Source organism: Lampris incognitus, chromosome 2 (genome assembly GCF_029633865.1).
Source record: "Lampris incognitus isolate fLamInc1 chromosome 2, fLamInc1.hap2, whole genome shotgun sequence".
NCBI classification, from domain to species: domain Eukaryota; kingdom Metazoa; phylum Chordata; class Actinopteri; order Lampriformes; family Lampridae; genus Lampris; species Lampris incognitus.
In genome coordinates, this window is record NC_079212.1 from 34,231,422 (window position 1) to 34,255,014 (window position 23,593).

General features: G+C 43.7%; 1 protein-coding gene across 1 annotated transcript in view; it reads right to left on the reverse strand.

Annotated features, from left to right (window-relative positions):
* The window catches only part of LOC130107636 (solute carrier family 26 member 6), a 92,993-nt gene extending 85,769 nt beyond the window's left edge, over positions 1-7,224 (reverse strand). Inside the window, exons 1-2 of the mRNA XM_056274331.1 lie at positions 7,210-7,224; positions 4,838-4,935 (exon numbers count right to left, since the gene is read on the reverse strand). The gene's annotated coding sequence lies outside the window, so the exon portion shown is untranslated. The remainder of the gene's footprint in view (positions 1-4,837; positions 4,936-7,209) is intronic.
* Positions 7,225-23,593: the final 16,369 nt, after the last annotated feature.

Consider the following 23,593-nt stretch of genomic DNA (forward strand, 5'->3'; position numbering starts at 1 on the left):
TTATGAGTTGTGGTTCTGGAATAACAGAAATAAACATTATTCACATTACAGTAGTTGCGCTATGAAATACACTACTACAGCAATAGAACAGAAATAATTAGATCCTTGTAAGTAAATCACCAAATTTAGTTAGGCTACAACCAATCAAATAACATTAGTCACTCCTACATATTAGTCTAACAGTAGCTAACAAATTTGTTCTCTGAACTCTAACAAAATATAAACTAATCTAGTTTAACTCTACCTAACTGCACATGTTCTTCGTGGGCAGCGCCGTTGTTATCCCCATGCAGGTCCAATAACTGTAGCTAGCATTAGTAAGTAAGTAAGTAACCTTTATTGTCACTGGACACGAGTGCCAGCGAAATGAACCATCAACCCGTCCGTACATATACACAAACATACATACAATATGACAAGGGAGGTAGACAGGACAGGAAGACAGGGATGGAAGAAAATACAGCATAACATGAGGAGAGGGGAGGAGAAAAAAAGCAACCCCCAGACTATGCTTCTGTGGGGAGTACAGTGTGGGAACAGGAAAGAAAACTTCAGCAACATAAGCACATAAATAAGTACACTTTACAACATGAAAGCTCACGACCTGCAACAGGGGAGGGGGGAGTGGGGGTGGAGGAACCCAGAGCAGGCAAGCAGCCATCCGGTCCTGCAGCCGTGGGCGCTGGTCACAGACCCGCTCGTCACACTGGGGGTGCAAAGCGGCGAAGGCGTGGGGGCGTGGTTGCATGTATGTACGTGTGTATGTATGTAAAGTTCGTGTATGTGTAGGCCTGGTGAGTCGCTTCGGCTGGTGTTCCAACCAGTGTCTCAAGTCCGCAGGATTGTCATAGCGATAACACAGCAAGAGACAGCCTTGATCAGGCCCCAGACAGAGTCGACAATCAGCAGGTGTCTGTTGGAAGCGGGGGAAGGAATGCAAGACCGTCTCACTGCAGTGTTCTTCCAGGGGAGTTGTTGATCCAGCAACGGCCTTGGCCGAGGCCAGTGCTGGTTGAGGGGGCCGAAAGCAGATAAGACTGGGATTGTTTGGGCTAAGGGCAAGTGGCCGCATTTCAATTTACCCGACTACGCTCCTTGTCCATTTTGGTCTCCGAAACGATCCATTTGCCTTTGCAAAGCCGTAAGCTTCTCCATGATGTTATCCATATTGCGGTTTATAGCCACAGTCTGAGTCCCAACAGCTCTGCCCACCGCTTCAATCATGTCGGGCAGCCTTTGGGGCTTTGGACAGCTGTCACCGTTTTCTGTATTCCTCGATACACCAGGGCAATGCTTAATCCAATCAGCAAAAGACCTGTAATCATGGTTCCGAATAGGTAGATGTCTTCAATGTCCTCCACGGAAAGAGCCGCCAGGCACACGACCCGCCACCGCTCCCACGCGTCCATCGTGTAGCCATGTGCGAACGTCCCGGTAGGACAATCAGGTTCCCCCGAACCCAAGCTTCTTCTTCTAGTTTAACTCTACCTAGCTGCACATGTTCTTCGTGGGCAGCGCCATTGTTATCCCCATGCAGGTCCAATAACTGTAGCTAGCATTAGCTTATTTTAGCTAGGTTCATTCACCTCTACATCGCACAAATCAACAGAAATACTACAGTACTTGCCTCTCGATGGACGCACACTTCGACAAACAATGTCCAAACAAACACTCATTCACTAGTTCTCGTTACTAATTCTTAGCTAGTTGTAGAACTTTGGGCTAATAACCACTGGTCGGCACGTGTCTTCTCCAAACTTCACCGGAGCAACTGAGGACATGACGTGACATGTTAGCTACAGGGATGATTGACAACCTGATTGACAACCTTGACAAACTCCGGAGAATTTTCAACAATCACCGCATCCCGGTATGCTTCAAACCCAGCAACACACTCCGACAAAGACTGGTTCATCCGTGTACCACACACCCGGAAAATCAATCTGGTGTATGCCGTACAATGCAATGAGGATTGCACTGACCTATACATAGGAGAAACCAAACAACCACTACACAAACGGATGGCCCAACACAGAAGGCCTAACTCCTCAGGACAAGACTCAGCAGTCTATCTACACCTAAAGGAGAAGACACACTCCTTCGAGGGCAGCAACGTACACATTTTGGACAGAGAAGATAGATGGTTTGAAAGAGGGGTGAAGGAAGCCATCTATGCGAAACTGGAAAAACCATCCCTCAACAGAGGAGGAGGTCTGCGACACCACCTATCTCCCACTTACAATGCCATCCTTTCATCTCTACCCAGGAGACTTAAGAAGCCTAGCCTCCAAGAACAACAGTCGGTCACTAACGGCTCCTACGACTCTCATGACCACTGAATAATGAAGTCGAAACTAACCCCCCCAACGACCATCGCTGCTAAACAAATGCAAACGAATAGCTCCGATGGTGACGGGCCCGGCTGGACATCGGAGCACAGGAGAGCCACACATATCAATAGCTCCGATAACGACGGGCGCGGCCATAACATCGGTACACAAAAGAGCCACGCATATCTATGGCTCTGTTAGCGACGGGCGTTGGTAAACATCGGATCACAAAGAGCCACGCATATCAATAGCTCTGACAACGACTCCTAGAGGATAAATTCTGAGTCTCATCACCAGCCAGTCAGACTAGCTTGGTCTAGTCAGAAAGGCACGAACTGAGAAAGCCTCTTGGATGAGAGGCGAAACGTCATCACGGATATACACCAAGTCCAGTTGCACTTGATTCAACTCCTTTGGATAACCATGACCTGGTTGAATGAGAACGTTCACAGACATGATTGACAATCTAGCTAACCAATAGGAAACAGGCTGCTTCACCATTAACCAATAGAAACATAGACTAGGCGGGACTTTAGGAATGAACATGAAATATAGGCCTATTCTAAACTAAAATACTACTCGTAATATCTAAGAGATATTAATAAACTAAAACAAAGAGAAGGATATGTAATCTTCTTAACAGCCAGATATTCTGCAGCGAGCGGCCTGCTAGCTCACATTCGGTTACCGGTATGTTGTGATTCAGCCACGTCTCCGTGAAAATCAGAAAACGCAGTCCTCTGTCCGCTGTGTAGCGATACTCAGTCTGAGCTCATCCATTTTGTTGGCGAGTGATCTTACATGCGTGAGAAAAGCCCTAGGGCGAGCAGTTTTGTATGGAACAACCCTTAGCTGGACCAGCAAAGCAGCTCACTTACCCCACTACTGCTTCCTCTCCCTGTGCCGTCTGCGTCGCCTCCCTCCAGGGATAAGGGGAGTCCGTTTATTTGTACAGCCCAATATCACAAATTACGGATCCACGGTAGACCCGGTGGTCTGAGAATCTCCTGCGGTATTGTGTTTGAGTTGATATAGTGTTCTGTACAGCCCAAGTCAATCTTTAAAAGTTCTTCGCGACTGAAGTGAATGTTTGCCCTCGTTTCCTTTACGAGGGAGATGATAATAGTCAATATCAATAACAACAAGAATCGGGCGTTCAGATTAGGGTTATTCCGTTGCCTACTAACACGGGGATGTCTGGTTCGAATCCCCGTGTTACATACGGCTTGGTCGGGCGTCCCTACAGACACAATTGGCCGTGTCTGCGGGTGGGAAGCTGGATGTGGGTATGTGTCCTGGTCGCTGCACTAGCGCCTTCTCTGGTCCGAGGGGGGGGGGGCTGGTGGGAATAGGTTGATCCTCCCACGCGCTACGTCCCCCTGGTGAAACTCCTCACTGCCAGGTGAAAAGAAGCGGCTGGCGACTCCACGTGTATCATGTATCGGAGGAGACATGTGGTAGTCTGCAGCCCTCCCCGGATTGGCAGAGGGGGTGGAGCAGCGACCGAAAATAGGGTAATTGGCCAAGTACAATTGGGGAGAAAAATGGGAGGGGGGGGTAACAAGAATCACCGGTAAGAGAAGCACAAGTGCATGCCGCCAGCCTGGACTATCCCATTTACCTATTTACTAGGAAAAGAGATGATACCAGGATACACTATGAGAAGAAGGCAAGCCAGCAAAGGCAGTGTGATGCTCTGGGCAATGTTCTGCAGGGAAACCTTGGGTCCTGGCATTCATGCGGATGTTACTTTGACACATACCACCCACCTAAACATTGTTGCAGACCAGGTACACCCCTTCATTGCAACAGTATTTCCTGATGGCAGTGGCCTCTTTCAGCAGGATAATGACCCCTGCCGCACTGCAAAAATTGTACATGAATGGTTTGAGGAACATGACAAAGACTTCAAAGTGTTTGTTTGCCTTGGCCTTCGAATTCCCCAGATCTCAATCTGATCAAGCATCTGTGGGATGTGCTGGAAAAACAAGTCCAATCCGTGGAGGCCCCACCTCACAACTTACTGGACTTAAAGGATCTGCTGCTAACAGAGGTCTTATGGAGTCCATGCCTCGACTAGTCAGAGCTGTTTTGGTGGCATGAGGGGGACCAACACAATATTAGCCATGTGGTTTTAATGTTTTGGCTGATTGGTATATATATATATATATATTAATAGAAGTAGAGGCACTGAGACAAATATGTGCTCACACTATAAATACTCACTCTGGTAGAGGTTCACCCATTCTGTGCATGTGCACATGCATTCACACACATAGTAGGAATACAGTACTTCCTCAGTAGTGATCACTTGTCTCATGCGCATATGCATACTTGCATGTTACACACTCCCATAAGCATACCAAAGCATACAGTTACACATACAGACATACAGACACACACACACACACACACACACACACACACACACACACACACACACACACACACACACACAACAACAACAACAACAAGGCCCAAAAATAAGGCCTGGTCTTGTCACTCACCAACATTGCTCCGTCACCCTCTCTAAAACCGAACAGGACTTCTTCTCAACCCTATGGCCAAGGATATCCAGCTGTGTTTCGTCAACAGCGTGGTAAGGCTGTCCTTCGTGAGGAAGATTGTTTTGTTGAATGCCGTCCATTTGAAGTCACTGAACACTACTTGCCTTACAGCCCACTTTCATCTAGTTATAGTTGCTGTTGCCCCAGATAACTGCCTCAGTTCATGTTACTTAGTCATAAAATAAACGTTGCTTTACGTGTGTAAAATGTGTGAATGAAATTGTTTGATAGCTTGTGTTGGTACAGTAGTACTTAGTAGTAATACAGTACAAGTCAAACAGAGGCCGTGAAAGAGAGAGAGAGAGTGAAAGCACCTACATTTTACCACAGACAGAGTTAAGGAGCTTAGCATGTGTGAAAAGTGAGAGTGCGCATGTACCGACACACACACACACACACACACACACACGTGAGTGAAGAGGGACTGCAGCCTTGAACTCTGCACAAGCAGTAAGTTTACAGCCCCATGGCCCCCCCCCTCCTCTGCCTGGGTATTCAGCACCTCTGAATGCTTCTATTATCGCAGCTACCCTTTCAAAGAGACCATGGCCTCAGTGTGTGTGGAGAGAGAGAGAGGGGGGGGGGGTGGGGGGGCAGGTCCATCTCCGTGGTTGTGCAAAACACTAAAAGCAACCACAGAGACAGTGGAGGGCAAAGCCATAAGAGAAATTAATTTATATTCAATTTCCCTTTATATTATATTCAGCTTTACTTTGTATCTACTTTAAATACGAGAAATTTTACAAAGTTCTTGTTTAAAAGGGAAAGGGTGTCATGTGGGTTTTAATGTGGAATTTTGACACAAACTTTTGACAATATTCCATTAAAGGTCACAAACTGCAGTATTCCTGAGGTTTTACCTACATAGAAAATAGGTTTTTTTTTACTTTTGATTAAATCTTTATTGAACCAGCTAATGGGTATGACAAAAAGGAGAAGCGAAGATCTTTTCTTTTTTTTGCCAATAGCAACCAATACTTTTGGTCTGGTGAGATTTCCAAATTTCTGGCTACATTATGACTGAATGATTATCAATAATGAATGATTATCATGACGGGACCTCACTTGATGGATTCTGTTTCATTAATAATGTATGCAATGTATGATGACATGTATGATCACATTTATTCTGCATCTAAGAGTAGATATCTTCTTGGAGCTTACGCAAGTTCTGATTTGGTCTTACCGTTTTCGTCTGGATGGAGAGAGATACCCATCATTCCCTAATTCATTCTCTACCATTGGTAGATTTTATTAGATAAAGACACTCCTGGTTTGTCAAATCACTGTAGTGTCATTAAAATCCAATTTGAGTTTGAGTGCGGGTGAGGCTCTCCTGGCTGTTTGCATCCACATTAGAGAACTACAGCAGTGGGCTTTGGCTGTCTGAGCCCATTGGATGTTCCACAGTCCTGCCTGAGGAGCTCCGGCTGTGTAGCAGGGGAGTCTCTATAATAATCCTTTCATGGGGGGCTTTGTGTGTTTCGTGCGTACATGACTTAAAGCATAAACATAAAGACGCAGCTCTTTTTCGAACAGCACCACAGCTGATGGTATTAATATAAAAAAAATTGCTGCTATGCACCCTATGCATTGCCTTTGTGCACTGCCTGTTGACGTCTATGTCCTATCAGACTTGAACCTAGTTTTTTGGCACTTACTTGCATTGTCGCCTCCTGACTAGATCCTTGCTTGTGTTGTATTAACTCTCAGATGTGCATCGCTTTAGATAAAAGTGTTTGCTGAATTAAACTGTAACGTTGTAACATTGTAATTGTAATAACTTATCACATTGTATTTTGTCCTCTTAAAAACCCCTTTTAATCCATTTTTGAATATTGACTGTCTACATTCTTGGCTTTTATTCAGCATTATTTCATGGCATGTGAAATACTATGTATCTTAAAAGGACATCAGAATGAAACTTGTTAAAAGATGATGGATTACCGACAAGCAGAGGCGCAGAGCGTTTTCAAGCTACATATCTAACAAGGTTTTATTACTTGAAATGCACAGGGTGTGTGTCCCACTTTCTCCTACAAATGTACTTTAGTATGCTTCAGTTCTGTTGTGTTTATTCTTCTACAAATGACCAAAGCACTGATATACTGTTTCAGTCCCAAGGGCAAGGTCCACTAAAAAAGAAACTCGCTATCAAAGACTGATATCACACCCCTGCCTGTGTGTGTGCGTGTGTGTGTGTGTGTGTGTGTACAAGCTATGATTGATTGGGAAAGGTTCATGGTCCCAATCAGTGGATACTTTTTTTTTTGGATTCCCCCTGTTTTTTTCCCTCCGGCCAATTATCCTACCTTTCCAAGCCGTCCCAGTCGCTGCTCCACCCCCTCTGCCGATCCGGGGAGGGCTGCAGACTACCACATGCTTCCTCCGACACATGTGGAGTCGCCAGCCGCTTTTCACCTTACAGTGAGGTGTTTCGCCAGGGGGACGTAGCATGTGGGAGGATCACACTATTCTCCCCAGTTCCCCCTCCCCCCTGAACAGGCGCCCCGACCGACCAGAGGAGGCGCTAGTGCAGCGACCAGGAGACATACCCACACCCGTCTTTTAAGTGTTGTGAAAAGGAATGGCAACATTACAAAGTGGTAAATGCTTTACTGTCCCAACTTTTTTTGCAATATGTTGCAAAAATCAAAATTGAAACAAATGTTTATTTTGAATAAAAAAGCCCAATAAAATCCATGAGGTAAATATCAAAAGTGTTGTTGTTTTCAATGTAATACAGGTCAAAGATAATTTACAAATCGCTGTTTTAATTGTAATTTTACATACCATCCCAACGTTTTGCTGATTAGGGGTTTTATCACTGGCCGTGCGCCTACACAAGGACAACAAACATTAAAACAAAAACACGTGTTTTACCAACTCATCATGCTCAATATAATATCAGAGGGCAAGATTTAAAAAGTTTTGACTGACACTGAATCAATCCCATCTGAGGAAGAAAGCTGTGAGAGCAAAGAGATTCATCACCACCCTCGCTCTGAATATCTATTTCACATAATATTGGAACTGTAGCCTCAAACCACACATTTCCCCTTGGAAGGAAAACACATTCCAGGCTTCATAGCACAGTCAGACATCTTCTGTTTGATATGACCTCAACAATGTACTTCAGCATCACAACCAAAACATCTGCATCACATTTTGTAAATGAAAGACACATATGCATGAAAAAGGAAACGTTCTGTTTCTGAAGGACATGACTGTATCTCTACTGTGCCTGAATGTGCATTAACAGTCGTTGCAGAAACCCCGCATTATGCAGCTTCCTTGACTACTGGTACCACAGTGGCCCCAAGGGGTTTTGTTCTATTTAAAACACCACAGAGCACGATATCAGATAAACTGTCCCTAAACCAGTGACTAACAAGGTCATCTGCTGTCCGCATATATTCTTTCACATCTTTTTATGTGTATATGCAAATGCTCTTCAAACCTTAGTCCTAATGATTAATGGACATCATTGGCATAGCCGTTTATGAGAAACAAAGTTCACAAAATGCATAAAAAGTCAAATTTGCGCCCACACCTGGGAGCTGCGCTGTATAACGGCAGTCTTCTACTGTTGACTCGGTCAGCTCCGCTGAAGCAGCTTGGATTGAGGTACACCGATTACGGCCACCCGTACAGCAGGTGATGTGGAAGCTAATGGAAAGTATTACCCCTCCTCATTCCTCTTTGTTTGGGAATTTCACCCAACAACGGTCCAGTCCCAAGCCCATCAAATTAGATCCTACAGAATATAAACCTCCTGAGAATTAAAGTTGCAATCCTGAAAAGTGTCATTTCTGTTCAACGTGCTGACACATGTAATGTGTCATGTAATGTAATACACGGTAATTTGCAGCTGAGTTTGAGCAATTGAAATCCCAAAGAACCATTTGAAATGAAGCAGAGTTGCCAGTGTCAGTATGTTTCCACTGCCAAACAAAGCAAAGCAAAAAGCGTGGTTGATCCTGGGTTTTATCTATTCATGTATCTGTTGGTAATAGTCTTCTACGGGCTCATTCTGCCTTATCTGCATCATAGTTTCAGCATCACTCCCTCTTCAAACTCGCTGTATGGTGCACAATAAAATTACATGTATATAGTATAGCCTACATAGGCAATGTGCCATATCTCTTTTTCTGGGGAAGTCCTAAAATGAGCAACTGCAAAAGTGTTCTGGGTATCTGAGGATAAACTGTTGCTTTAAACATACGGATCACGGAACGTATCAAAAGGGACATTTTGTTTGCAAAAGCAGGAATCGGTGGCCTTTCAGCCTCCATCGGTCAGTACTGTATCTGTCTGAGCAGCAGTGCCAGGTTACGGATGTGGTCGGCCCGGCAGCGCGGCGTCTGATGGAGCGGCAGCTCGAAGAAAGAGAAGGTGAAGCTGCGGGAGAAGCTGAGGTTGGTGACAGGATGCAGCGGTGGGAGACGGGGGGCACGCGGCATCCTGCGCTGGGGCATCACCCGCCGTCTCGACCGCAACCCTCGACCACTTCTACCTGCTGGGGGGGGGGGGGGGCATTGTTAAGGAAACAGAAAGACAAGCAGAAAGAAAGCAAGAATAAGAGGATGAGGGAGAAGAAAGAAAATGTAACTGATTGGAAGAAAGAAAGAGGAAAGATAGATGGTAGACAGAAAAAGAGAGAAAGAAAGAAACTAGTAATTTTACAGAAACTCCCTTCTTCAAACTATAATCATATTTCCATCCAAGTATTTTCATGTAGAGGGTATCCCAGACCAGCCAATATTTGTTTGGTATTCCTTCATAGCTGACCTTATCTAAGAGCACCTGTTTTTTTTTTTATCCAAACTGCCTTTCTGTCAAATTTTTATTCATGTTTCGTTATTTCTTACAAAAAAGTTTTTTTGGAAACAACAAATATCCAATAAAATCCCTAAAATTCACATAATTTATTTTACGCTTACTTGAGGTGAATACACTTTTTACTCAATAAACAGGAATGCAAGAAATTGTGATGGAAACCCATCTGAATATGCCAAATGAAAAACGAAATGCCAATAGAATTTAAAGAGCAACTAAGCCCAAGACCATTTTAGTGAGTTTGCTAACATCTGCACATTGAAAACCATGTAAAAAGTTAAAAATAGAGCCATCATTAATGTTAGGATCTAAGTACCAAGACCAGCCTGCTATGTTTTTCACCTTTACATGGTTCTCAACCTGTGGATGTCAGCAAACTCACTAAAACAGTCTAGGGCTTCGTTATTCTTTAATGATATAATCACTTTAATTTCATGTGGGCAGTGGCAGATGGTAAACAGATACAAGTGGACAGAGGAAGAATTTAAAAAACTTCCCTTGTTTGACATGAAAAAACAATGATATCAGACAGGAAATAGCAATGTAATGCAACTTTTCTTTTTTATTATTATTAAATGTGGCCATCAGTTGATCCATGAGAGCAATAAATTCTTGTCTGATATGAACCAGGTCTTCATCGCCTGTACATCTTTCTTCCTGGGAATTGACATGTGACGTAGGACAAGTAGGCTGTTCAGGGGTTCAGGGTTCATGGTTCTAATCACTTAAACAGATGCGATGGAGGAACACCTTAATTTATATGATTTATTTTTTGAGACAAATGTTTTTTGCTTAAATCAGGACAGAATCAGTAGCACAAGGACATTTAAAGAAAACAGAGAGAAGTGGCTATGGTTCCTACATATGCTCAACGCATTACAGATGGCAAGCCATTGTCCTCATCATACCTGAGCTTTCCTGCGGGGCCGTGTTGGGCAGAGAAAACGGTGGGGAGCGGGGACACGAACCTTCAACCTCCTCAGCTGCATTATGTCTCTCAGGATAAGGGGAGGACGGCTTGGGCTGGTGAGCACGAGGCGGCTTTGGAGGAGGTGGAGGGAGAGGGGGAGGAGGAGGGGGAAGATGAGGAGGAGGACGGGGGATGGAGGTGAAGGAAGATTCAGAGAAAGAGTGACCCGCCCAGGAGGACATGGTGGTGTCGGGATGGAGGGAGAGTAACGATGACGGTGGCGATGATGGCTGTTGGTGCTGGCTGCGCTTCAGACGGCTGGCCTGGGAGGGGCGCTGGGGAGTTGGGAAGGAGAGTGAAGACTTGGCTGCTAGGAGTGGAGGGAGAGGAAAGAGGAGGAAGAGAGAGAAAAAAGGAGGGGAGAGGAGGCCAGAGAGAAACAGAGTGAGACAGATCAAAGAAGGTTGAATCAGTTCATCTGGATACAAGGTTTATTGACAGATACGCTTCATCACTCAACTAAGTGACAGTTGAGTGATGAAACGTATCTGTCAGTAAACATTGTATCCAGATGAACTGATTCAACCTTCTTTGATTTTCTTACCTGGATTGTTGAGCATGCATCAAGACAGAGTGAGACAGAGAAAGAATTTCATCCCATCGTGTCTCATCTCATTTTATCTTGTTATATCGTTAGATCTTTCTTGACAACTTATCGTTTTGAGTTGTATTATTTGAGTCTGATTTTTTTTTCCCAGGTAAGGTGTTTCATGAAATCTTGAGACTACTAAGTATCCTTTTCTTTTCTTTTTTTTTATTTTGGTATACTTTAATGACCCCTGTAGGGAAATTCCGCTCTGCATTTAACCCATCCTAGCTGTGTAGCTAGGAGCAGTGGGCAGCCACTGTGCAGCACCCGGGGACCAACTCCAGTTCGTCTTGCCATGCCTCGGTCAGGGGCACAGACAGGAGTATTAACCCTAACATGCATGTCTTTTTGATGGTGGGGGAAACCGGAGCACCTGAAGAAAACCCACTGCAGACATGGGGAAAATATGCAAACTCCATACAGAGGACGACCTGGGATGACCCCAAGGTTGGACAACCCCGGAGTTCAAACCCAGGGCCTTCTTGCCGTGAGGCGACAGCGCTAACCACTGTGCCACCATGGCGTCCAAAAACTTTAAACTGACCGTTTTGTGAAGTACACAACACACTGAAACAATAACATATCTGTCAAAACACAAATACAACACTGACAAAGGTAGATTACTGAGGTCACTGTGGGAATCCTGTGTGAAATTCCCTCAGATTGCTCAGCAAAAGAAAAACTGCACACTCAACACAACAACCCAGATAATAACTCATATCTCAGTTAAGGTCTTATTCTGCTAATATTTTATTGCAAGTGGTTTCTATGTATTACAAAGAAGTGTGCATAAATAAATAAATAAAAACTAAATTTTACCAAGCTATCTGATTTTATGATGACCACAAAAACCTACGGTAGCTAATGCAGCTACTGCAGTTTCTCTAGGGATTAATTAATGATTAATTGAGTTAATCTTATCTTATCTAGTCAGAATCAGAATCATGTTTATTGGCCATGTAGGTTTCCACATACATGGAATTTGACTCCGGTTTCGTGGCTCTCTCCGTGTACTTAACATAGAATAACAACACTACAACACAACAATCTCCAGATATATACACAAGGATTAAATTGTACAGGTGAAATAACAGGTGATAAAGTGCAGTGGTGCAGAGAATATATCAGAGATGCTCAAAAAGATGTTAGCAGGTTACTTACATACATGCCTGAGGCCGACAGACATGACAGAGTGTACCAGAAAATGTGCAATGTACAGTACAGTATATACAAAATAGTTGGATTTATTTGACAGTGTTAAGCGTTAATTTGAATGACAACCCACGGAAAGAAACTCTTTTTATATCTGGTTGTTTTGGGGTACAGTGCTCTGTAGCACCTACCAGAGGGGAGGAGTTGGAACAGGTTGTGACCAGAGTGTGATAGGTCTGCAGTGATGTTGCCTGCCTCCACATCTTTGTCTCCACATCTTATCTTTTTTTGTGTGTGCCATGTCTTATTTTGTCTAACCGTGTCTTGTTAATTTTATCTGTTATCTTGTATCTTGTCTTTTATTTTGCGTCTTACATGTATGCCATTTTAAATCAGTTCATCTCCTCTCTCCAACTTGGGTCTCTCCTGATCAGAATGAAAGGAAGTGAACTTTATATTCATCTTTACAATGGCAACAAAGTGGTTTGTCCTTAGACTGCATTATATATTATGATTTCTGGTAAACGTTCACTTGCTCCGCTCAGTGCCTATACTTTTCCACTGCTGAAAAATTATAATTGTAAAAAATATCAGTGCCCAAGGAACTTGCAGTCTTTTGTCAGACTGATGCAGCCAAACACCTTGACTTCAAGTATAATCAGCTATAAAATGTTAATGATTTGGGGAATTATTATTCTAATGATGCATTCAGTGATGGATAGTCTGAATGAGAGTGGTAGTTAAATACAAGGGGAGAGAGAGCGAGAGAGTGATGGCTAGAGACAGTGAGAGGGAGTGACAGAAGGAAAGACAGACAGAGTGTTAGCGACAAAGAGACAAGAGACAAGGGAGAGAGCGTGCATAAGTGAGAGAGAGAGAGATCGGTAGAGAGAGAGAGCGAGAGGTAAAGAGAGATCCAGTGTCTTTGTTCCGACAGTCAGAACAAAGCGGGCAGAAAGCCAACTCATTGCGGGTCGTGTAACAACAATAGAGAGTAAGCAGACTCCCACATCCTACACCATAGAGACCCTACGATGTTATTACACACAGCAGGGTTGATTTCCACCCAATACCATTTTTTTCTACTGATAATAAAATGGATACAGTTTTGACCTCGTACAGGAAGATTCTTATTGCCCCGCTGCTCAGGGAGGCCAAAGGTCAAGGAAGTTACAGAGCAGAACCCTTGAAGCATGAACGGGATTCTGTGTTAATGTCTCTCCACAACGCACAGCAAAGAACACATATGTCCAGCAAACATTAGGGGATTTATCAAAATGTATACTATATTGCTCTATATTACTATATATTACTATATATTATTTTTTTTTTTATTATTATTATTTTTTTTTAGGATTTTTCCCTTTTTTCTCCCAATTTAGTGGCCAATAGATCCCTACTTTAATTCAAACACCCTCCCTTATACTGTATGCATTCGCCAACTGCATCTCTCTGGCCGGCAGTCTCGAAGGAGATGCCTCGTCACTTCCACGACAAGGCGAGTCCAGGTCGAACACCTGCTTTTTCCGACACACACAGAGATACATTCATGTGACGAACACAAGCCGACTCCGCCCCCCTCCCGAAGACAGCATTGCCAATTATTGCTGCTTCATCGAGTCGGGCCATAATTGGATCTGACGAGACCGGGGCGCGAACCCCGGTCCCCAGTGGATATTACTATATTACACTGTTATGTGCCAGCAGGATTGACATGACTTGTATATTGGGGAAACTAAACAGACGCTGGCCAAGAGGATGGCACAACACAGAACAGTTAACATGTTAGGCCAGGACTCTGCAGTCTACACCCATCTACAGGCCGGTGGCTACTCTTTCAAGAATGAGGATGTACACATCCTTGATGGGCCACAAAGAGCCACGCACATCAATACCTCTGATAACAACAGGCGTGGCTAAACATTGGATCACAGAGAGCCACACATATCAATACCTCTGATAACGACGGGCGTTGCTAAACATCGGATCACAAAGAGCCATTGACATCAATAGCTCTGATAACAACTCCAAAGAGGATAAATATCTGAGTTTCATCACCAGCCAGTCAGACTAGCTTGGTCTAGTAAGAAAGGCACGAACTGAGGAAGCCTCTTAGATGAGAGGTGAAATGTCTTCACGGATATATACCAAGTCCAGTTGCACTCGATTCAATTCGTTTGGATAACCATGACCTGGATGAATGAGAACATTCACAGACATCCTTGATGGGGAGGAATACTGGTTTGAATGGGGAGTCAAAGAGGCCATCTATGTGAAGAGGGAACGACCATCCTTGAACCAAGGGGGGGGGGGGCTAAGAGTACACCTGTTGCCATTTTACAATGCTGTAATTGCAAGCATTCCCAAATCCTCTGAATAGTACATATGGCCATTGTAACTCTAGTTAATGATCATGGCAATTTGCATATGAAACTGATTGTTGGTTTCAGTTGTTATGCCACTGTATTGTTTATAAGGGTGGGGATACCTGCAGTCAGTTGAGACTGAAGAGGTCACTTAGATGAGTGATGAAACTTATCTGTCAATAAACATGTCCAGATGAACTGATTCAACTTTCTTTGATTTTCTTTTGAGTATGGGTGAAGATACTAGGGGATTTAGCAATAAATAACTTTAATATGTTTGAATAGCCACTTGAATTCACCACAACAGACTGCCGCAGGATGATGTTGGCTTTGTGTGAGTTATTTCTTTGAAATGAATGACAATTATCCAGTAGTCCTTGTTGAAGTACATTGTAATGTATCTGGCTAACACGAGCTGTGTATCCAGAGTGTAGTACAGGATGGATAAATGTGAAAAAGAAATCTACTGATCACCAACATGACCAGTGAGCAGAAAGTAGTAATAGACTTCAAATATTCTGAACTGTCCCATTTACTCTAAAATACAGACACAAGGTTCAGATATACTGCTCTCATTCAAAAGCAAGGTGTCCTCCCATATTAAACAGTATACGCACAAGCAATCGTAGCTCTGACATGTGTCTTATATGTGATGAAAGAGTGTGTGTCCCTGTACAGATTGAGAAGAAGATTCTTCGTAACTGTATTTGCCATATACATAGTCTCTACAAAAGGCCTCAGGCTTGGCTGGCCCAGGGATCTCCTGAAGCAGCAGACAGGTACCAGGAGACCAGAAGGGCTGTGGCCTCAGCAATCGTGGAAGCAAAAACTTGGGTGTGAGAAGGGTTCCGTGAGGCTACGGAAGAGGACTTTCGATTGGCCTAAAGGAAGTTCTGGCAAACCATCTGGTGACTCAGGAAGGGGAAGCAGGGCTTGACTCAGGCTGGGGATGACCTGGACTGGGGAGGTTGTCAGGCGGTGGAAATAACACTTTGAGGAGCTCCTGAACCTGGCTAACACGTCCTTAGTGGAGGAGATAGAATCTGAAGACTTGGGGGAAGCCCCACCCATATCCCTGGCAGTGGTGTCTGGGTTAGTTAACAAACTCCTGGGTGGCAAGGCGCCGGGTGTAGATGAGATTCGCCCTGAGATGCTGAAGGCTCTGGACATTGTTGGGATGTCTTGGCTGACATGCCTCTTCAGTGTCCAGGAGGAACAATGTGGATTCCGTAATGGCCGTGGAACAATGGACCAACACTTTACCCTTGCGGAAGCGCTGAGGGAGGCATGGGAGTTTGACCAGTCAGTCTACATGTGTTTTGTGGACTTGGAGAAGGCTTATGATCGTGTACCCCGGGGCACTCTGTGGGGGGTACTGCGGGAGTATGGGGTACTGGGGCAGTTGCTACAAGCCATCCGGTCCTTTTATAACCAAAGTGAGAGCTGTGTCCATATTCTCAGCATAAAGTCAAACATGTTTTCAGTGGGTGTCGGACTCCACCAAGGTTGTCCCTTGTCTCCAATTCTGTTTGTGATATTCATAGACAGGATCTTAGGATGCAGCCAAGGTGAGGAGTGTGTCCATTTTGGGAACCTCAGAATTGTATTTCTGCTCTTCACAGATGATGTGGTTTTGTTGGCTTCATTAGAACGTGACCTCCAGTGTGCACTGGGGCGGTTTGCAGCTGAATGTGAAATGGCCGGGATGAGAGTCAGCACCTCCAAGTCTGAGGCCATGGTTCTCTACCAGAAAATGGTGGATTGCTCCCTCTGGGTTGGGGATGAGTTGTTGTCTCAAGTCAAGTCAAGTCAATTTTATTTACATATATAGCCCAATATCACAAATTACAAGGAGTTTAAGTATCTTGGGGGTCTTGTTCATGAGTGAGGGTAGGATGGAGCGGGAGATTGACAGGTGGATTGGTCCAGCATCAGCAGTAATGTGGACATTGTACCAGACCATTATGATGAAGAGGGAGCTGAGCTGGAAGGCAAAGCTCAATTTACCAATCAATTTACCAGTCTGCGTTCCAACCCTTACCCATGGTCATGAGCTTTGAGTAGTGACCGAAAGAGTGAGATTGCAGATACAAGCGGCTGAAATGAATTTCCTCTGTAGGGTGTCTGTGCTCAGCCTTAGAGATAGGGTGAGGAGCACAGACATTCGGAAGGAGCTCGGAGTAGAGCTGCTGCTCCTTTGCGCTGAAAGGAGCCAGTTGAGGTAGTTCAGGCATCTGATTAGGATGCCTTCCTTTGGAGGTTTTCCGGGCATGTCCAACTGGGAGGAGACCCTAGGGTAGACCCAGAACTCACTGGAGGGACTACATGTCCAATCTGGCCTGAGAACACCTTGGGATCCTCCAGGAGGAGCTGGAAGGCACTGCTGGGGAGAGGGACGTCTGAATTGCCCTACTTCAAAGTCAAAGTATCCTTATTGTCCCTTACAGGGAAATTAGTTTGCAGCCAGCATATATAAAACTCTCACACAAACAAAACATACCAAACACCAAGGCAGAATTGACACATCACTGATGGACAACAAAAAGCAACTGCACATAGTAGGCAAGGAGAACCAAAGGAGTTCAAATATACAGATCATGGAACAAGCGATCTGCAGACAACAGATTAATACTATCTACCATTTAACAATTGAATGGCAGTGGGGACAAAGGAAGCCATGTATCACTTAGTCCTAATACAGGGCATCCTCAACCAACGACCTGAGGGTAACAGCTCAAACTCTGGCCGAAAGGGGTGACCTTGGCACTCCAGACGGGAAGTAGCCTTTCTGAACACCTTCTTATTATAAAGGTCGTCGGTAAGCTGGGCTTGACTTCTCCCTGAAATCTTAATAGCCCATTTGATGAGTCTGTCAAACCTTTTTTTATTGGCCAAATTACCAAACCAAGCAACAATACAGTACATTAAAACTGTTTCAATAAAACTTCTATAAAAGAGAGTCATTGTCTGGGAGGAGACAATAAATGTACACATTTTCCTCAGGAAAGTCTTTGTTGGACCTTCTTCGATGTGGGAGCAACATGAGTTTCAAAGCACAGTTTGTTGTCGAGAACAACCCCCAGATATTTGTAGCTGTCCACAAGCTCAATGTCAGCACCTTTAATGCTGTTTGGTACAGGACTAGGAGGAGTCTTTCTAAAGGTGATTATCATGTCTTTAGTTTTAGACAAACTTAAGTGGAGAAAGGACTCATCACACTAAGACACAAAATCATCGACCACAGGTCCATGTTGTTCCTCCTCCCCTTCAAGAAGACTTACAATCACTAAATCCTCCACAAATTTGAATATGTGTCTATTGGTATGGTTGCTGCGACAGTCATTAGTGTACAAGATGTAGAGTAACGGGGAGAGACAACAGCCCTGAGGGGAACCGGTTGAAGAGTACAGCTGATTGGAAAAGAAGCCATTAACCCTCACACACTGGGACCTATCAGTCAAGAAGTCCAGTATCCAGCAAATTAGATTAAGATCCAGTTTGAAGAGGTGAATTAGCTTTTCTGCTAACAGATGTGGCTGGATCATGTTAAAAGCTGAGGAAAAATCTATAAACAACAGCCTAGCATGAGCATTTGTCCCCTCAACATGGCAGTACAGAAAATTTAATAGTGTTATCATGACATCTTGTCACCCCTATCGGGGTTGTATGCAAATTACAGTGGATCAAGGGATTTCTCCACCTGCAATAAACCTGTTTTTTAATGTGCTTCCCAAATATCTTCATGATTAGAGATGTCAACGTTACTGTCCTATAGTCATTTAATGTCACAGGGGTTTTAGTCTTGGCAACTGGTGCAATTGTGGAATGTTTCGATAATTTAGGGACCCTCTGTTGCTGAAGGGATAGTGTGAAAATGGTGTGAAAGATTCCACACAACTGTTCGGCGCAGGTTTTAAGAACCTGGCCTCAGATATTATCAGATCCAGGGCTTTTGCTAGACTTGGTGACTTTGAAGTGTTTTTCCACACATTTGATATCAACAGTCAAAGCTGGGGGAGGTCTAGTGCTGTTCTTTAATGCATCAATTTATCTGTGAAGTCATGATTACCAAATCTTTTTTAGTCTTGGCAACTGGTACAATTGTGGAATGATTCCATAATTTAGGGACCCTCTGTTGCTGAAGGGATAGTGTGAAAATTGTGTGAAAGATTCCACACAACTGTTCAGCACAGGTTTTCAGAACCTGGCCACAGATATTATCAGATCCAGGGCTTTTGCTAGACTTGGTTACTTTGAAGTGTTTTTCCACACTTTTGATATCAACAGCCAAAGCTGGGGGAGGTCTAGTGCTGTTCTTTAATGCATTCAATTTATCTGTGAAGTCATGATTATCAGATCTTAAGTAAAATTTGTTTACTCATCAGCCAACTGTTTATCTGAATTAAAACCAGCCAGAGAGCAATGTTCCTGTTGCCTTTGTCTTTGCACCGAGTCATAGATTTCATACTGTTCCAGGCTACCCTTAAATTGTTACTGCTCAGCTCAGCTTCTATTTTATCTCTGTGCCCGAGTTTAGTCTGTTTGATTTCTGACCTGATCTCCTTCTTTGTTTCCTTAACTTTGTTTCTGTAACTTAGCTTGCTGCCACTGTGACCCGACCCCGGAGAAACAGCTGATGATGAGATGAGATGTCTCTATGATTCCTGATAATCTATCTCAATTCACTCAACAATATGATCCCAGAAACAGAAACTCATTTTGGTAGCGTTGCCTTTACTAAATTATGGGACTGATGGGAAATGGGGATATAACAATGTGAGAATGGAATGACATGATGTGTGTAATGACGTGATGTCTGAAAAATAGATGTAGGAATCTCTAGATGAGATTATGAATTGACTTTTGTTGCATATTGCAACAATCCCTCAAAACATTGGTTGCTGCAAGTAAAGAGCTGACTGGGGTCTACATTACCTGCTTTTTCACTCCCAGATGGACCAATCAGAGGCAAGCGCTCCTGTGACATCGCTGATGGCAGAGCTTGAGAATAACGACAGAGAGCAGAGCAGCAACTTCGCAACATGTGAAAAAGACAAGTTGATGGCATGGTTATAATGTCCCCCCTGTGGCCGACCACTAATAAACACTCAAGAGTTAATTTTTCCCTGAGGAATCTGTGTGCTTTGTGAAAACTCCATAAAGAGTCTTATTCTGAGTCTGCTTTGCTTGCTGTTGTGCTCTCAGGGAAAACCCAGTGTCATGATGTGGAGTGCAGCAAAGCACAAAAGATTAGGATAAAGAAAGGTTTAAATCAGAGTGTATAAATACAGTCAGTGGATGGCTGTCGTAAGTATATAAGTGTTATGTATATACAGTGGGGTCCAGAAGTATGTGTCCTCCACCATGACCTGTTTACTGATCCAGTCTCACTCATGTGCGATATTTGGTATTCTAGAATACGACATAAACACTGATAGAAATCTAGTTTTTGTGTTTGAGGAAATATGGTATGAAATTAAAACCTATATTTTGTTTGTCCACCATTTCCTTTCATTTCCTCAGAATGATGTGTCATCTTATTTTCCATTTAAGTTTTAATACATGGACTTTCCTAGTGCAGTGTGTGTTGTTTTTTGCCTAGTAACAATTCATACCTGCTATTGATGTAATAAATATTGTCCTCTGTTGTCATTGCACTATAGGTGCTTCAATTTTGAAAAAAAAAAAAAACATACATGCTTGCTTTGCAAACCAGCCCTGTGATGGCCTGGCGGCCTGTCCAGGGTGTCTCCCTGCCTGCTGCCCGATGACTGCTGGGATGGGCTCCAGCATCCCCGCGACCCTGACAGCAGGATAAGCGGTTTGGATAATGGATGGATAGATGGATTGTTTTGCAAACTTTTTTTTCAGCTGTTTGTAATTATTGTTCAGATTGTTCCCTTGCGTGATGGACTCTCCCAGTGCGAAATTGCAGCTAAAAAGAATGTTTCCAAACGGGCAGTACAATGAGATCTAGAAATCTAGAGAGATTTTTAGAAACTAAATCACTTTTATCCAGAGAAAAGCTCACACAGACCTTAAGCAACCACACATAATGAAGACCATTATATCAATCTAGCCTGTTCACCAGACAAAACAGCGTCCCCATCCACGACTCAAAGCCAGCCGGACAAACAACATCCTACACCGTTAGTAAAACTAGTCAGAAGATGACTTGCAAAACCCGTCCTTGATGAAGAGTAGCAGTCACCAAACCAAGTCTACAACCTCAAAACAAGCTGACAAGTCCAGCATGGGCTAAACTTTGACTGTTGAAGAGAAACTGAAGTTTTCAGTTGTAATCGTAGGGATTGCATGATATGAAGAGGCCAGCAGATGAACGGTTAATATGACGGTGTACAAAACTTACAGTCAAACACGGTGGTTTTAAGACGCAAGTTTAGGGCTGTTTCGCTTATTCTATAGTGGGTGCACAGGGTCAGCTACACACTGACCAAAGAGGCTGGGACCTTCAGAGGCATGCCGTGTCCTTTCAGCGGGACAATTATCCCTAACACACATCACAGCTTTGCCAGGACCGTTTGAAGTCTAAGGAAGAGCTAGGAGTGTAGACTTGCATGGCTTTCCCTCCACAGCCACAGCCACAGCCACAGCACCTCAACCCCACCGAACATCTGTGGGGAAGGGCCAAACATACGGTAGCGACATGGCAAAACCTCTCAAATGCTCTTGAAAATTGCTGGAATAATCTGGATTCTCAAGTTCTGCACAAACTTGAATTGACTCAGTGCCAGACAGAATAAAAGCTGTAAAAAGGGCAGGGGGCAATTTTGACTTTCTTTTAGTATTACCAAAAATATTTTGACTTTAAGTTCTACATTAGTTTTTGAGGAATGATGAAAACAAACAGATCTTGATAGTAGACCCAGATTTTTTTGTACCCCACTGTAGGCTGTGTGTGTGTGTGTGTGTGTGTGTGTGTGTGTGTGTGTGTGTGTGTGTGTGTGTGTGTGTGTGTGTGTGTGTGTGTGTGTGTGTGTGTGTGTGTGTGTGTGTGTGTGTGTGTGTGTGTGTGTGTGTACCTTTTTGCGGAGTGGGAAAAAGAGGTCCTCTCTCTGGAGACTCCTCTCCTTTTGTCTCAGAAGGGATGAAGACGCCCCTCTTCCTCATATTTTGTCCCAGCAATGCATCTCTAACAGACACACATGCACACACTCCTCTCCTCCAACAGATCGTAAAGCAGCATCACGTGTCTTCTACCAAGCTCTTTGGCAAGGCCCGATTCTCTATTAGTACACGTGCATATTAGGTTGGCTTTCATAAGTCATTATCTGATTACCCCTCTCTCTCTCTCTCTCTCTCTCTCTCTCTCTCTCTCTCTCTCTCTCTCTCTCTCTCTCTCTCTCTCTCTCTCTCTCTCTCTCTCTCTCTCTCTCTCAAGCTGTCAAATTAGCCATGGCTAACCCTGAACACATTCCTCCTTCATTACATTAAAGTTCATTTTATAACACTGACAGACTGGTCTTGGATGACAGTCTCTTGGGAAACAATAATCCTCTCCCTGATTGACATTTCACATTTCTCTCTCTCTCTCTCCCTCATCATTTATCTATTTATTTGTCCACTATTGGTTTTTTTTTTCATTTTGTCCACAAAGCCTCAACTTCAACACCACCTTTCTGACTCTTTTTCCTTTTTCAATCTTGTTTCTTCATTTTTCTTTCCATCTCTGGTTTTCTTTCAAGTTTTCATTTCTTTTGGTTTCTTACAATTTATGTTTTTTTTCCTTTCTGCTCTCTTAGTTTTTTTCTATTTTCTCCCTTCTTTTTTCCCATCAGCAGGACAGTTTCTTTCCCTCTTGTGTGAGACAGTGATGGTGAAATAGGGTCTAGTGTATGATTCCCCTTTCCCTCCTCTCTCTCTATCCTTCCTCCATCTCGCTCTCTCTCTCATGAGACAGCAGTAGTGATACAGGTAGTCTCTCTCTCTCTCTCTCGTGACAGCGCCAAAAGAACACGAGGGCTTTCTCTCTCCTGCCAACAGCCTTTTGTTTTCTCCTCTCACTCTGTCATAAAGGCACGAGATGGGTGCTCTCTCTCTTTCTCCGCCCTCTCTTCTTTCCATCTCCCTCCTCTTTTACTCTCTTTGCTTCCCTTATGTTCTTCCTCACTCATTTTTCAGCAAAGTTTCATTTCCCTGTCCTCTCTGCCTGTCTCCTTCTATTCTTTATTTTATTCATGCTCCCTGGTGATACTGGCTGTCCCTAGGGTGCTTTCTCTCTCCCTTTTCCTCTTCTTCTCACTCTGCCACCCCTTCATTTCTCTGCCTCTTTTCTTCTCCATGTCGCTCTTTCCCCGCCTGTTGTGATGGACAGATGGTGAGATGGTTGAAGGATAAAGGCAATTGGAGACGATATTAAAATATTTATGGTCATCAGCAGTGGGCCCCTTCATGAGCTCTGACCCCCTACTAGCCACACACACACACACACACACACACACACACACACACACACACACACACACACACACACACACACACACACACACATACTCTTCTATGTTTGGTATTTAACATCTTATATCATCATGCATAAACATACACATACAAATATATTTATGCTCACACAGTCTGTGGTACAGATGCATTCCAATAGCTATGTAACACATCATCTAACACACAGCTACATTTAAATTCCAGGTAGGATCATATGACCACACACACATGCAGACAGACACGCAAACAAGCATGCTAAATATGCAAATAATTGCACACAGTCCCTTATCAACTTTCCACTTCAGCTGCATTAGCAATCTCTT